Source organism: Pelodiscus sinensis, chromosome 4 (assembly GCF_052426305.1).
Source record: "Pelodiscus sinensis isolate ZL-2025 chromosome 4, ASM5242630v1, whole genome shotgun sequence".
In the NCBI taxonomy this organism is placed as follows: domain Eukaryota; kingdom Metazoa; phylum Chordata; order Testudines; family Trionychidae; genus Pelodiscus; species Pelodiscus sinensis.
This window is the reverse complement of record NC_143055.1, coordinates 67,966,076-67,981,484: the sequence shown is the minus strand read 5'-3', so window position 1 is coordinate 67,981,484 and position 15,409 is coordinate 67,966,076. Positions and strand designations below refer to the sequence as shown.

The following is a 15,409-nucleotide window of genomic DNA, read 5'->3' as shown; positions in this document are numbered from 1 at the left end:
ATTTCCTTTGCCAGTTCCCTCCTTGGAACTGAAAGAAGCATTGTTCTGCTCTCTCTGGGGTTAATCTGACAAGTTTTTTGTCCAAAGCATGAATGATGGAAGCCACAGATGCTCTGAAACAGAGCATCTGCCAGCCATACTGGCTGGGCCCCCTTCATAGCAAGTGTTGGCTATTTATGGCCCCCAACATATGGGGAGTTGCAGCTGTTTTGCACTGCTGCAATGTCCTCTTGGTGGATTCTCTATCACTGTAGATGGCATCTGGGGTAAGATTGCCAGAAGCCAACAAAAATCAAGCTAAATCTTGCCTTTGATGTTTTGCAGATTGTCCTTCTCATTGCAATAATGGGTTTTATGCTCTATGTAAGCATGTTTTCAATACATTCCACTGACATTGTTCATTTTTCTTTTTACTGCAGATACTAACAGCTGTTTCAAAAGAAACTGATAAATACATGACATCTTGAGCATTTTCCAAGTACTCACTTAACAAACAACATTTAGATCCAAATTTTATTTGCAAATAGCCAAATTATGCAGTTGATTTCCAAGGCAGCAGCATAATGAGTTTGGATTTTTACTACCTAATATTTAAATTTGTTGGTGAGTGGGGAAGTCGTTGGGGAAGTGCACTGTTTTGTAGAGTCCATTACTTCATAGGTAAATCTGACACCTGATTTCCACTAGCAGTATGATTTTGGATTTCTCTCTCCAATATACTACTTTACAATGAATACAATTCACAATGGTTATGTCTAGACTGGCATGATTTTCCACAAATGCTTTTAACGGAAAAGTTTTTCCATTAAAAGCATTTGCGGAAAAGAGCGTCTAGATTGGCACGGATCCTTTTCCGCAAAAGCATTCGTACCAATCTAGACACGGTTTTGCGCAAGAAAGCCCTGATCGCCATTTTTGCCATCGGGGCTTTTTTGCGCAAAACAGTTTTCAGCTGTCTACACTGGCCCTCTTGCGCAAAAGCATTTCCGAAAAAGGGCTTTTGCCCAAACGGGAACGTCAAAGCATTTGCGCAAGAAGCACTGATTTCGGACAGTAGAACGTCAGTGCTTTTGCGCAAAATCAAACGGCCAGTGTAGACAGCTGGCAAGTTTTTCTGCAAAAGCCCCTGCTTTTGCAGAAAAACTTGCCAGTCTAGACGCAGCCACATGTGAGTGAAATCCTAGTCCCATAGAAATCTGTGGACAAAAATTCTATTTATTTCAATGCAGATATAATTTCACCATATATACACTAAAAGCAAGATCTAAAGACTACTCTTGGCCTGAAAATACAGGTATATAAGATACATTTTTCAACATTTGTTTAAATTAAGAGTTCAGAGTTATTTTCCATTTGTAGCCAAAACGATTTTCTCCCTTGCTCTGTTCAACAGCTTGTCCAAAGTAAATGAATGAAGATTCCAGGACAGACAGCAATAGCTTGAGTTATTTGTCAAACTAACTATGATACATATCTTTAAGTAACAACAACTGGAAAACTTCATATTCAGTGCTAGAAAAAGGATTTTAGTGAACAGTTCTAAGCAAATGCTCAGATGTTAAGGGAGGAAATCCTGCTAAAGCTAGGCCAAGTCATGTAGTTCTTACCTTTTACTGAATCCTTAATGAGGCAAAACTTCCTTTCCCTTCAAACTGCAAAACCCCTGGTCAGATCTCCTTAAAAAGCTGAAATAGAGCCAATGTTTTCTGAAAGTAAAAATCCATTCCATGCTTTAATTCCTTGTCTTACTCATATTTGAAGTGTGACCAAAATGGTCAAGAAGAAAATTTTGGAGGCTGGGAAGTTGCCACAAAAAGTGAGTCCTGAGGCCAAACGCAAAAGGCACTGCCTCTTGTCTTCCAGATAACAGGCTGCACAAACTGGGTGGTCAGGCACAAGCTAGTACCTTTTCCCAATGTATAGCTATTACATTTCTGAAAGATATAGGAATGAAAAGATATGTTTCTGCATATAACAGTCTAGAGTCAGTACAAGACTGAGTACAGACTAAAAGGATTCAAGAACAGATGCACAATAATAAAACTTCTAAAGATGAAAGCCAATTCACTTTTTTCTTATCTTTTTCATCTTAAATATAGGCCTTTTAGTTAATATGCACCCCTTATGCACAGGAAAAACTCACTGACCAATCCCAACATCCAATCTACTTTTAAATCCTTATTACTTAAGAGGCACTTCTACCATGGTGCCCACAAAACCCAGCTTTTTGGTCATAGCTCAATAGGAGTCAAACTGACCTTTCCTCTTTCCTTTCTTTCCTTTTTTTACTTTCTGCGCTAGTCGCAATTACTTAAAGCAAAACACAACCCTACAATACCTGTAATTACAGAGTTGCATTAATCCTTCACATTGCTTGTATGTAGTCTCAGAAGACCCGTCTTCTATTCCTGATACAGATCCCCATCTACTAAGCAACACTGCTTCCATAAAATATTGTTCTGAGGCCACACCACTGACATTTTTTATCTGTTAAAATTTCACAGAATAACATTTTATTTAATGAGGCAAAATAAAAATATCCAATTTTGTGTATTTCAACCCACACTTACATTTTAATTTTTATAGAGCAAACTGGCAATTTGGTGAGTCTCCTTGTTTGCCAAATTGAACATCTGAATATTCTCTCAAGGATCACATATGTATTTCCCAAGCCTCCTTTCATAGCTCCAAACTCTTTAAATCAGATGATTTACGGCCTTCAGATTCTTCTTAGTAAATATGTATGTTGAGTAGGTGTCTGAAGTCTCTATTAGGCCCCCATTATGGACCCTATACAAAACATAGAAAAGCAACAATCCTTGCCCATAAAGGATTGAAATCTAAAGACACAAATAGAGAAAGGGCAATGGATGACTAACAGTACTATATAATATCTAGCTCTTATAATTTCCATGAAAAACTCTAGATCATCGTTGCTAATAGTGGGGACTATTTTATCTAGACATAAGACTTATCTTACATAGATTTCCAGTTAACATTTATAATCCAGGAGCCAGAGGCATATGTAATTAATTAGTGCTTGAGTTTTACCTTTTCATGGAGGAGATATCTGCTTTGTTCAATAATTCAGAAAGAAAATCAAGCATAAAAGTTTCAGGGGTTAGCTGAGTTAGTCTGTAACTGGAAAAACAACAAATAGTCTAGCAGCACCTTAAAGACTAACAAAACGTGTACATGGTATCATGAGCTTTCGTGGGCAGAACCTACTTCTTCGGATGACACCCAAGTGAAACACAAAAAAAAGTGTTACAGCACAAATCTCGTAAAAGATGTGAGATTAAAATCGCTAAAACTTTTTTTTTAAACAATGTCTCCTGAAGAAAAGGAATTCTTCCCAGGAAAAAGGCAGGTCTTAGAATTGTAGAGGACCCTTTCAGAAGGGTTGAATCCAGCCTCTTTTTGGGCACATCCATGTGTAATTTTCTACCACAGAATTTGCTCTTACTAAAAACTCTACATTCATAATTGAGTTCCTGCATCTCTAGTGATTTCTAGCTACACTCAGGTAAATAAAGATGCAAGTGATCAGATTTGCTCATGCTGCTCAATTTTGGACACAAAATACACGTACAGTGTGCATTCAGAATAGGAAGGCTTCCATCACCCCTGAAAATGTATCCCATAATAATAAATGATTATGTAGCATTTACTTAGGTCTTCATCTTCACGGAACTTTACAAACCTTAATTATTAGTTTATTTAATATTTTGGAATTTTTGTAGACAGAACCAGTAAACTCCAGCTACTTTGTTCCAGTGATACAAATTGGCCATAAATCTGGTTTGGCTGTCCGTTTAAGCTGGTTTAATAGCTGCTTTGCGCGCCAGAATAGCAGCCAGAATGTATTAGTGAATCTGGCCCTTACAGAATTAGTTCTGGATCATTGAAAATGTTTTATTTATCTGAAAAGGACCCTTCATTAAAGTCACTTGAGTTTATATTTAAATCCCCATGTAAATTTGAAGAATAAAACTATTACTTTGTAAGTTGACACAAATGATTTATCCGCCATGTCATGTAACTTTTGTTCCTCCTACTGACTGGGGACTATTGCCAGAGCAGAAACTACCTAAGCAATTGGACTGTTAATTTAATATTTGTACTGTGTATTGATTGCTTCTGTTCTGCTCCCCCTCTGCCCTGAGCAATAAAGAATTGCATATACTCTGATCGCTGGATCCAGGCAAGTGATGCAAGCCAATTTGAATTGGAGGTAGGTGGGTGGAGTACTTTGGAAATTGCATAAAAGGAAATGACTTCAATGGGAAAAGAGTGATTTTTTTCCAAGTAACTTGACCTCAGTAGAAACAAAGGCTTTTAGAGATTGTATTATATGAAAATGTTTGTAGAATGATGTCAGTATGTTAGGACTATTAGTAGACTGTTGGGGCTTAATTCATGCACAAAAAGACACATTTTCATTGCCTAAATAGATTCATAAGTTAAAGTCTGTGTGTGCAAGTGAATTCTGTGAAAAAAGCAACATCTGTTTTTAGGAAAAGGTGTTGTTTAAAGATGGGCCAAATTTGTTAGAGATCTTTGCAGTCCTTACCAAAAGATCCCAAGGTAGCTGATTGATTATAGGTATGTCTACACTGCAGTAAAACAGCTGCAGCTGGTCTGGTTTAGCTGACTTGGGCCCAAGGGGCTTGGGCTACAGAGCGATAAAATTGCAGTAGGGATGCTTGGGCTGGAGTCCGGGCTCTGGACTCTATCCCAAGTTGTAGGATTTGGTCTTTGCTTTGTGGGGCAATTCCAAATAATATACATAGTATTAAAAACTGTGTGCTTGTGCCACCTAATATAATATCAGATTCACAGTGCCTGTCATGGGGAGAGGTAGACTATCTGATCTGTTAGTGGATGCAAACAGTTACTGGTGCTCCACTCTTTGCCTACTTAATCTCTAGACCAGAAAATGTGAGGAGGGTTAAGGCAATTCTGAGAAGAAAGCAAATGCTTGAATGATGGGGTCCTTCTAGGAAGAATTATAGCAAAATCTTCCAAATTCTTAAAAATGGCCCTGACTTGTTTCTGCATAATGAGTAAGAAAGTTATAAATCTCCATCATTTCCAACTTATTGCCATCATTTGACACAGAGTAAAGAATGTATTCATTAATATTATTATTTTAGTATTCTAACAACTAGCGGCCCAATCGGAACCCCCTTCTGCAGGGTTGGACAGTTTTTGATGGGGGGCACACCAAGATTTTGGTAAATGGTCAAGTGCTGCACTTTTCTATGGAAGGGGGTACAGTGTTTGGAATGAAGGTTAGGTGAAGAAGTGAGCTCAGGGTAGGGGCTGGTGTGCAGGAGAGGGTGTGAGGTCTGAGAGAGAGTTGTGACTTGGGACAGGGGATTAGGGTGCAGGGTCTGGGTGGGGGTATGGGTGCAGGAGGGAATTCTGGTCTAGGGAAGGAGTATTAGGAGGGGTTGTTGGGTCTGGGAGGGAGCTGGGTGTGGGAGGGGGTAGGATGCCAGAGACAGGCTCTGGACAGGAGATGCTTATCTAAGCAGCTCTTGGTTAGCAGCACTCTCAAGCAGGCTCCCCTACTTGCCAGCAGCCCCTGGCTGGCTGTTCCATGTGGCTTTCTCCACTGGGGGGGGGGGGTATGGCTGAGAGGGCGAGAAGGCTTCCTGTGCTGCCTGTACCTCCCAGCAAAATGTCTCGGCTCCTATTGGTTGGAAACCATCCTGTGGGAGCTGAGAAATTCTGTTGCACTGCCCCGCGTTAGCAAACTCTCTGCTCCCATTGGATGGTTTCTGGCCAATAGGAGCAGAGAGATTTTGCTGGAGGTGGTGCCAGTGTTAAAAGCCTTCCCTCTGCCCTTAGCATTGAGAGCCACAGGCTGCTCTGAGCAATGCTGCTCTGTGCCGCAAGGGCAGGCCATGTGTCAGCTTAAAAGGCTTGGTGAGCCGAATCCAGCTCTACGGGCGATCTCTTACCTGCCCCTTGCGTTATGCTAGGTCTTCTACAAACAACAAAACAGAGGTCCTCATTTACTCTCTTGCTTACTATTTTTTTAAAGTTTGAAGACAACTAGAAGTCACTCTGTCCACTGCCAATGGTTTTATCTTCATTGCAGTGCACTGCATTGACTGCAACTGGTGATACATCTTTAATGTTAACATGTAATGAAGAAATACGTATTTTATTAGAAAATTATGAACCATCTTAACATGTTGGTATTAAGGTTAAGAAATTTTATCATATTACAGGCTGAGTGTGCAGTCAAACATGTCCCTTAAATGAAAGTCAAAAGTAATTTTCATTTTAATTTTCTGTTCTATATAGGTTCTCATACTACATTCATCACCCTTGTTCCTAAGTGCTTTTGAGCAACGCACTAAGCAATATAACTAACATCTGTCATGTTTGTTTTCTCGTCCTCTATGTAGGGGGAGATGTGTGTGCTGTGGATATTAGATCTCTGTCTAGGCCTGTGCATATGCATTTCATTTAGCTGTGATGACATAATAAGTTATTTGTAGGAAAAGAAATCAATACTCTTGCCCTTATTGTTTAATTCACTTATTTTTATTGTTTCCTATCTCCTTAGCTCATTAGCTCATTTTACCCATGAAAACTTATGCCCTAATAAATCTGTTAGTCTCTAAGGAGCAACAGGTCTCCTCAATTTTTTTTTGCAAATTCATAAACTGCTAGTTCATTTTTTCCCTGTTTTTTGTTAAAACTTTTTAAGACAACTTAGTACTGCTTCATAAGCCTGATTCATATTCCCAGACACCATGGTTTGCCATTTATCTGTAGAGCAAGCACGGCATGGGCCTTTTCAGCCTGTTACCCCTTGTTGAGGTACTTCACCCATGATCGAGAAGATAATTCAGTCTTTGTGATAATTTTTTCCTGGATTTACCCACTGAGTCTGCGTAAACATAATTATGAATTTTGATGGTGATTTTTGTGATATGGAAACTTGTCCAGAGTAACTAAATTTAGACTAACTCATTTCAAAGGGGATATTGTTGTATCTTCTTCCTAGCACATATGCAACATGCCTCAGGTGGTACGGATTAATCACCAAATTTAGTCTGGTGGTTGGATCATTACTTTCCCTGGTCTGAGCCAGGTACTGATGGGCAGCGCGGGATAAACTCAGATCTATGCCCCACACTGTTGTACCAATGTAGGTGGATTTCCAGTAGGTGGAGGAAAGTGCCAGGCAGTCTGAAAGTAGGAGAAAGGAACAGTGGGGGCTGGAAAGCTGAATTATGCTTGATCTATTCTCTCCCAAAGCTGAAAGCAAAATGGTGGCTGGTTCTTTTAAAACCCTTTAATCCAGCCATTTGCCTTAGCAGCACTTCACATACAAAAGTCCAGGCTCAGGATGGAACATGCCCACTTGTTCTCCTTTTCTATGACTTTAGCTCATCTAGCTTACATGGAGTCCAGTCCAATGAAGTCACAAATGGATGCTCACCTTGAGCAGCATTTAGCCTTCTGATGAGAAATGTGGAGCAAGAAATACAAGCAGCTGAAATCACCATGCTTCCACCTTGCAGGTGTAACAAATTTGTGCTTCACTTTTCATAGCCTGCTGTGGACACAGATCATGGGACGTTCTACCTCTATGGTCTGGCAGGCAACAGTTGCATGGCTCCTGATTGGCTCCCTGCCTTAGTTAAACCCAAGAGGCCTTCCAGGAAGTGTCCAGGCAACATTGTGGATCTTCTGTAGCTGTTGGGCCTGTTCCTTGCTCTGGACTTCACCTCCTGACTTGGACCTGTCTCTAACTCTGACCCTTGATATTGACCTGACCTGGACCTGACTGTGACCTGGCCACCTCAACTATTCCTAGTCTCAGATTTACCCCTGCTCTGAGTCTTGTCTGCCCTCGTTGGGATCCTGATAAGGGAGAGGTATGCAATATGAATATAAAAGTTGTGACTGACCTGTGTGTGTGTGTGTGTGTGTGTGTGTGTGTGCACGCACGCGCGCACCACTGTTTCTCACAACTTCTCCCCTTTTATATCTCACACTTTGTAATTATTTGGAGTATGTGTCTAGAGTGTGAAAGGGAGCGGAGCTGGACAGCTGAAACCCAGGAACAGAAGTCCCCTCAAATGCTCCGTAAGTCTAAGGCCTATTTAGGTTAGTCAAGGTGTACAGGTTGATATAGGCTTGTAGCTTTTATCCAAAATTGAATTGATAGTTCTGTGTTAAACCAGTGTCCCAAGAAGTGAGTAAGTCTGGCTACTGTTTAAAGACCAACAGGAAGAAAGTAACTCCTCGCAATATTTTGAGGCTGAAAGACTCTAGGAGTACCTAACGAATGAGGACGGTAACCATACAGTCACAAGATGACTTGTTTGTATTATGCCATTTTATGAAGCAGAAGATTCATTTTGCAATTGCACATAGTTATACAAAACCTGAGAGAGCCTGCGTGCTAGCCAAAGCAGTATTCATACTCACATACCCGAAGATACAATAGTCTGGTGGCTGTCGTAGGGGATAGCCATCAATGAAAGGGGTCTTCCCACTTTATCCATAGCAGGGAACATTTTTTTCAGACTGTTTGCATGCCATGCACCTTATGCACATACATGTGGGTTCCATCCTCCCCTTCCAGATCTGTATTTCCACACTCCATACATTTTGGGGTGGCCCACTTTTCCTAAGCTCTTCTGTTAGGTCCCCTTATTTCCATTAGTATTTATGTACTCACGTTTCCATGGTAACCTGCAGTACAAGCAGAAATTTTCATGATACTGTGGTCAGGTGCCTTGTAATCTACACAAGTAACGCTGTATGTTCCTGGAACATCACCTTTTGGCACATTCTTTATAGTAATTGTGTAACTTTATTGGCACAGGGCTATTCCTGGATCATCTACTTATGCGAAGCATCATTAAGCCTGAAGCTTAGTATAGCTAAACTAAACATTTAGATGCCTTAGCCTGTGGGCCTTGTGTTACAGCTTTACTTAGTTACCTAATGGGTTTAAATTGCAAGGGAGGTTTAGGTTGGACATTAGGAAAAATGCCTGTCAGGGTGGGTCTAGATCAAGGGCCGGCAAAATATGGCCTACAGGCTGGATCCTGCCCACCAAACCTTAGGATCCAGCTACCATGATCCTTTGGTCTGTCAATGTCCTACAGCTCAGCAGGATCTTCAGGCCAGATCCCTGCCTGCTGCACCCACCCTCCCTCCCCACCTCCAGTCAGCTGCTGGGACCAGCATGTGTGTTTTTGTGCTGCATGTATGTCCCATTTGGGGGAGAAGGCTCTATCCAGTGTCCCCACCCCCAGTACAATGGGAGCTGTATGGGCTGTGCTTGCGGGCATGTGCAGCACATGAAGTCCCACCGCACAAGGGGTGTGTAGCATAGAGATACACATGGTCCCCCCCAGCTGGCTGTTTTGAACAGTGTGAGGAGGTGTGACAGTCTGGGAGCCTGCCTGAGGGTTCCTCTGGACTGTTGGCTGGGAGACACATATGTTAAGCTCCTCCCAGCCAGAGCCTACACTTGGTACCCCAGCCCCTTCCCGAAACTCTCTGCTTGAGGTCACAATCCTCTTCTGCACCAAAACCCTCTGCACCCCGGCCCCAGATCACAGCCCAAACCCCTGCACTCCTGCCCCTGGTCACATCTCCTTCCCAGGTCCCACACCCCTCCACAAGTCAGAACTATCTCTTCACGCCGGCCCCACCTCTGCAGGTGGTGGAATCTCCATCCCCAGAGGTGTTTAAGACCTGGCTTGGCAAAACCCTGGCTGGGATGATTTAGGAGGGATTGGTCCTGCTTTTAACAGGGTGTTTGACTTGATTTCCTGAGGTGTCTTCCAACCCGAGGATTCTATGATTCTATACCCTGAGTGCTCTTCTGCACCCATCCTCCAGCCTAAGCCACACACCTTCCCATTAACATAGAAGAGTGCAGCCTTTGACCACTTAATAAATCTTGGAGTGGACCCCATCAAAAATTATTGCCCACCCCTGACCTACAGGATGGCAGTGGTTGCTTATCTGCCACAAGAGGTTTCATGTGTGATTGGAAATAAGGCTCATATTCTTAACAGTGAGGGCAATTAACTATTGGAAAAACTATTGTGGGATATGGTAGGTTTTTTGTCACCTCTTTTATGGTTACACTGCAATGCAAGCCCAGGGTGAGTGGGAGTAAAGTTTGTAACCCATGTTAGAGAATATGGGGCTTGAGCATCTACACTGGTTCTTAACTCTTCATTAATAATTTTCTAACTTGGGCTTGAACCTGGGACTCCGTTGTCCACAAAGGAGTATGCAGACCTGAATCAAAACAACCACATCACATCATACTCCTTAGTGCCTACCCAAAATGTGACTCTTCTTGCCCTTAGTGCACCGGGGATGGGGGGAAACTTCTTTGCCTACCCTACATGTTATAGGGCGTTTGATCAGCCCATCAATACACCCTGCCTAGGAGCATAGAGAAGATTCCTTTTCAACTCTCTTGCTTTCATTTACACTCCTGTTCCTGGAAACAGGTACAGCTTCACAGAAGCTGTGGTGGACATTTCAGCAGTGTTTTCTGTCCCTCCAAAAACACCTGACATAACTTTGGATGGAGGATTAATACCATTGTTATGCTTATGTAAGCAGGGGCTGAACTGCTGCTTGCTGTCAGCCAGCTGAAAGGAGGGGTGGGTGTGCCCACTACAGTCGTTTAGCTCTACAAGGTAATTAACTGTTAACTGTTGACATGTAAATACTGCTCAGGAGAGAATCCAAGGTGTGGCTATGTAAATCCCATTCAGCCAGGGCTGATGGAGGGTCAGTGTTGGAATGGAATGTGGAGAATTGTATATAATTTGGGACTGTTGTGGGGGTCACTAATCATGCTACCCCTAAATGTGGGAACTGTCAAACATGCCACCAGTGCTTGCAGGAGAGACACCACCATCATGGTAAGAGGTCTCGAAAGAACAAGCCTCCCCCCTTCCAGAGTTGAGTGAACAGAGCTGCGGGAAAGAGTTAAAGGACTTGAGTCAGCCTGCTTCACACCTACCAGGTGTGAGCTGTAAGACTGGCCCAGCCTGCACCTTTCCCCCTTTGTTTTAAGGACAGACCTAAAGCAGACTCCCTGAGGAGTCTTTTTGTTTGCTAGTCCAGTGAAAGCTGGATTCATTTGAGAGCTGAAATCACTGGTTTGGCTGAGAGTTGAAATCACTGAGCTGAAATCACTGGTTTGGCTGAGAGCCAGACCTACTGCAGCCAGTAGAGTGGCAGCAGGCGAGGAGCGGCGACTAGCGGCGTGGCGTGGAGGCAGGCGAAGAGCGGCCATCAGCGGTGTGGTGTGGTGCGACGGTGGACGAGGAGCGGCCATTAGCGGCGTGGCATGGAGCGGCGGCAGGCGAGGAGCGGCGACCAGTGGTGTGGCATGGAGCGGCAGCAGGCGAGAAGCGGCGACAGGTGCCCAGCGGAGCGTCCAGAGGTGTGGGACGAGACAGCTGGTGAAGCATAGCGGAGTTTCGTATAAGGTGCCCCCTATCTATCTCCCCACCCCCATCTCTACCCAGGTTGGGAGGTGAAACCCTGCGGGTGAACTTTGGGACTCTGGGTGGCACAGAGACTTGTGGGGACAGAGACTTTTGGGGAGTCGGTGGACTTCGGGCGAATCTTGGCCGGGGTGGGGGCTCATGTTTGGGTTATGAACTCTGTTTGTGGTGTTTTCCTCATTTGGGCAATGTGCAGCCCTGTGCCCATCTTGACCACACCGGTAGCAGAAGAATGATCCTCTCCTCTTTTGGCTGGGTGGAATGGCAGCTCCAGGCGCTGACTTATCCATCACCACAGCCTGAGGTTCCTCATCCCTGCAAATCCGCACTTGGTCAATGGCTCTCTGCAACTCAGCAATCCGTTCTGTCAGGACCTGAACTTGCTGGGCAATGTCTCCTCTGGTGTTCACCATGAGCACACCAGCTGTTTGTCGGGGTGCAGCGCTGGTTGGCTTAGGCCTCTGGGCCTCCCAAAGCCCACTGGTAGCCTGCCTTTCTTCCTCCTCTCTGACCTCCTTTATCAGTTGGGAGTACGCAGGGGGGTGTTCCAGTCGTTCTCTTAGCCGGAGGTGTAGTAGAATCGGGCTGTAATATGGAGTTCCTCTTACAATTTGAGCCAATCTGGTCTGGTCCATCTGCTCAGCAGTCACGGCTCCCCTAATGACAGCTCTCTGCAGCAACTTCTCCAACCTCTGTACATAGGCTGAGAGCTTCTCTCCTCGGTGCTGCTTAGCATTGAGAAAGTTACAAAAACTGTCTTCAGGACCCTCCATGCTCCCAAAGGTGTGAGTGAGGGCCTCTAGGCAGTCCTTTACACTGACCTCAGGGTTAGTGAGCTTCAAGGTGCGAATCACATCTAAAGCTGGGCCCCGGAGACTGTCTACTAAACATCTTCGTTTTTCTCTGTCTGGCACAGCCCAATGCTCTAGCATTTCAGTGGTGTGTTCCAGCCAGGGTTCAAACTCCTCTTCCCCAGGGAATAATCTTAACTTACAATAGGAGCTTGCCATAGCATGGGATAGCACACATTTCTCCAAGATTTGCCCCAGAGCTTTTGCCCAATCATCTGCTGAGGTTGCTGCCTCTGATCTAGAGGCTTCTGGGCCAGGGCCCAACAAACCTGACAGACAAGCCATGATACAAACAGTAATGCCCTCAAATACAAATCACAATTATTTCCCACAACAGCAACTCACTCAACATGTGCTTGCGAGGGGTACTGACCCAGTAAATCCCGGACGAGCCCCCAAAATGTAGCCCTTCTGCCGGGTAGGCCTGGCAGGAACCAGGGCTGGGTTCAATATCTTGGGGTCAATCTCACAAAGAACCGGCTCGAGCCCCCACCCAGTGATCTGGGAAATTCACGCACCCCTGGGCGCCTCTGAGAGGCAATGCTTCCCCACTCGCAAGCACTGAGTCTGAGTGTAGGAAAAGAACATTTAATGAAACAGAGGAAGAATTCATACGGCATTGGCTTGGGGAAAACACCACAAACAGAGTTCATAACCCAAACATGAGCCCCCACCCCGGCCAAGATTCGCCCGAAGTCCACCGACTCCCCAAAAGTCTCTGTCCCCACAAGTCTCTGTGCCACCCAGAGTCCCAAAGTTCACCCGCAGGGTTTCACCTCCCAACCTGGGTAGAGATGGGGGTGGGGAGATAGATAGGGGGCACCTTATACGAAACTCCGCTATGCTTCACCAGCTGTCTCGTCCCACACCTCTGGACGCTCCGCTGGGCACCTGTCGCCGCTTCTCGCCTGCTGCCGCTCCATGCCACACCACTGGTCGCCGCTCCTCGCCTGCCGCCGCTCCATGCCACGCCGCTAATGGCCGCTCCTCGTCCACCGTCGCACCACACCACACCGCTGATGGCCGCTCTTCGCCTGCCTCCACGCCACGCCGCTAGTCGCCGCTCCTCGCCTGCTGCCACTCTACTGGCTGCAGTAGGTCTGGCTCTCAGCCAAACCAGTGATTTCAGCTCAGTGATTTCAACTCTCAGCCAAACCAGTGATTTCAGCTCTCAAATGAATCCAGCTTTCACTGGACTAGCAAACAAAAAGACTCCTCAGGGAGTCTGCTTTAGGTCTGTCCTTAAAACAAAGGGGGAAAGGTGCAGGCTGGGCCAGTCTTACAGCTCACACCTGGTAGGTGTGAAGCAGGCTGACTCAAGTCCTTTAACTCTTTCCCGCAGCTCTGTTCACTCAACTCTGGAAGGGGGGAGGCTTGTTCTTTCGAGACCTCTTACCATGATGGTGGTGTCTCTCCTGCAAGCACTGGTGGCATGTTTGACAGTTCCCACATTTAGGGGTAGCATGATTAGTGACCCCCACAACAGTCCCAAATTATATACAATTCTCCACATTCCATTCCAACACTGACCCTCCATCAGCCCTGGCTGAATGGGATTTACATAGCCACACCTTGGATTCTCTCCTGAGCAGTATTTACATGTCAACAGTTAACAGTTAATTACCTTGTAGAGCTAAACGACTGTAGTGGGCACACCCACCCCTCCTTTCAGCTGGCTGACAGCAAGCAGCAGTTCAGCCCCTGCTTACACTTATAAGAAGCACATGGGATTTTTGCCTTCACTAAATCAATGGGACTGAAGCACATGCATAAGTATTGTTCTGAATCAAGCTCTTCAAGAGCTTGGTTCATGCACTTTACTCTTTACAAGATGAATGTTTGAAAAATTCCCAGATTACACATCTGCTGCTCTAGTTTACATCTCGGAGGATAAGGCTGGCCACAGAATGGATCTGGTTGGGTTTGTGCCCAGCAGGTGGGAGGTTTTGGGTTCACGTCCACTTCTTGCTTGTTGATCTCTTACCTTAAGTGGCTGGCCTAAGAACTGGGCTAGAAGGATATTCCAATGTGCTGGCTCCTTCAATGTTTCCTTTTGAGGCTGGGCCACTGTCATTAAAAAGTCATTGAGCTACAAGCTTGTTGTGAGTCTTCCCTACAGTCCAGGGTTTGGATGCTTGCCTACTGAACACTGCAAGTGCTGGTTCAAATCCTGGTTGTGCTCCCAGAGAAGGAATTTGAACTTTGATATCTTACTTCCAGACAAATGTCCTTAGTGCTGACCTGGTAGGTAGTAGGAGGTGGAGGGTTCCTTAAATGTCTTCTGTTGATGGTGTGTGAGAAGAGAGCCCTTCTAACTGATCAAGAGGCCATTTGCAGCCCTTCTTGCTCTTTTAATTAAAGAGGAATTGCTGCTGGGAGTAATCCCCCCCCCTCACTCTTGTCCTCCATGATCAGGGTACAGGCCCCCCAGGTTGTAGCAGACCACAGGGCACTCTTTTGAGGGGTGTGAACTAGGGGCTCCCACCTCCTGGGGAGAGTCGCTGGTGAGCAATCCCTGTCCAAATTTCCTTCCATGTCCCAAGAAGACAATGGCCTCTGGAGAAAGAAAGGGGGTTTAGACAAGGAGGGATCACTGCAAAGTATAGCCACCTCTGAGGCAGGAAATCCCTGTGCAAACCCCTGCAGAATAGGAAGCTGGGGGGAGGGATTTGAACTAGAATATACTGCAATCCAAGCAAGCAGCCTAACCACTAGACTAGAGAGAGAGCACAATAGGCAGATGATGAAACTGCTACTTGGGGAGGTGAGTTTCTGCTCTGCCTAGGTCCCTCCCACTCCCCATTGTCTCCCTCTGCTCACCCACTCCAGCTCTATCCCTGAACCCAAATATAGCAATTGACATGTGGAAAAACCCACACTTTTCTAAAATGCCTTTCTAAAGAAAACAGAGCATGTTTTCCACTGCGTGTTAGATTGTGATGACTAGACCTGTAGAAGTTAATTAAAAGCACTGTATTTGGGGATTTAAAAAATCATGGTTTTCTTATATACCCTGAAGTTTGTCAAAGATTT

General features: G+C 45.0%; 1 non-coding gene across 2 annotated transcripts in view; it reads right to left on the bottom strand.

Annotated features, from left to right (window-relative positions):
• LOC102455739 (uncharacterized) overlaps positions 1–15,409 on the bottom strand; it is a 58,365-nt gene that overhangs the window by 37,821 nt on the left and 5,135 nt on the right. Inside the window, exons 2-3 of one of the 2 annotated variants that reach the window (XR_016349429.1) lie at positions 2,571–8,727; positions 1,608–1,934 (exon numbers count right to left, since the gene is read on the bottom strand). This is a non-coding gene — a transcript (uncharacterized LOC102455739). The remainder of the gene's footprint in view (positions 1–1,607; positions 1,935–2,570; positions 8,728–15,409) is intronic. The other variant, XR_016349428.1, reaches the window with a different exon arrangement.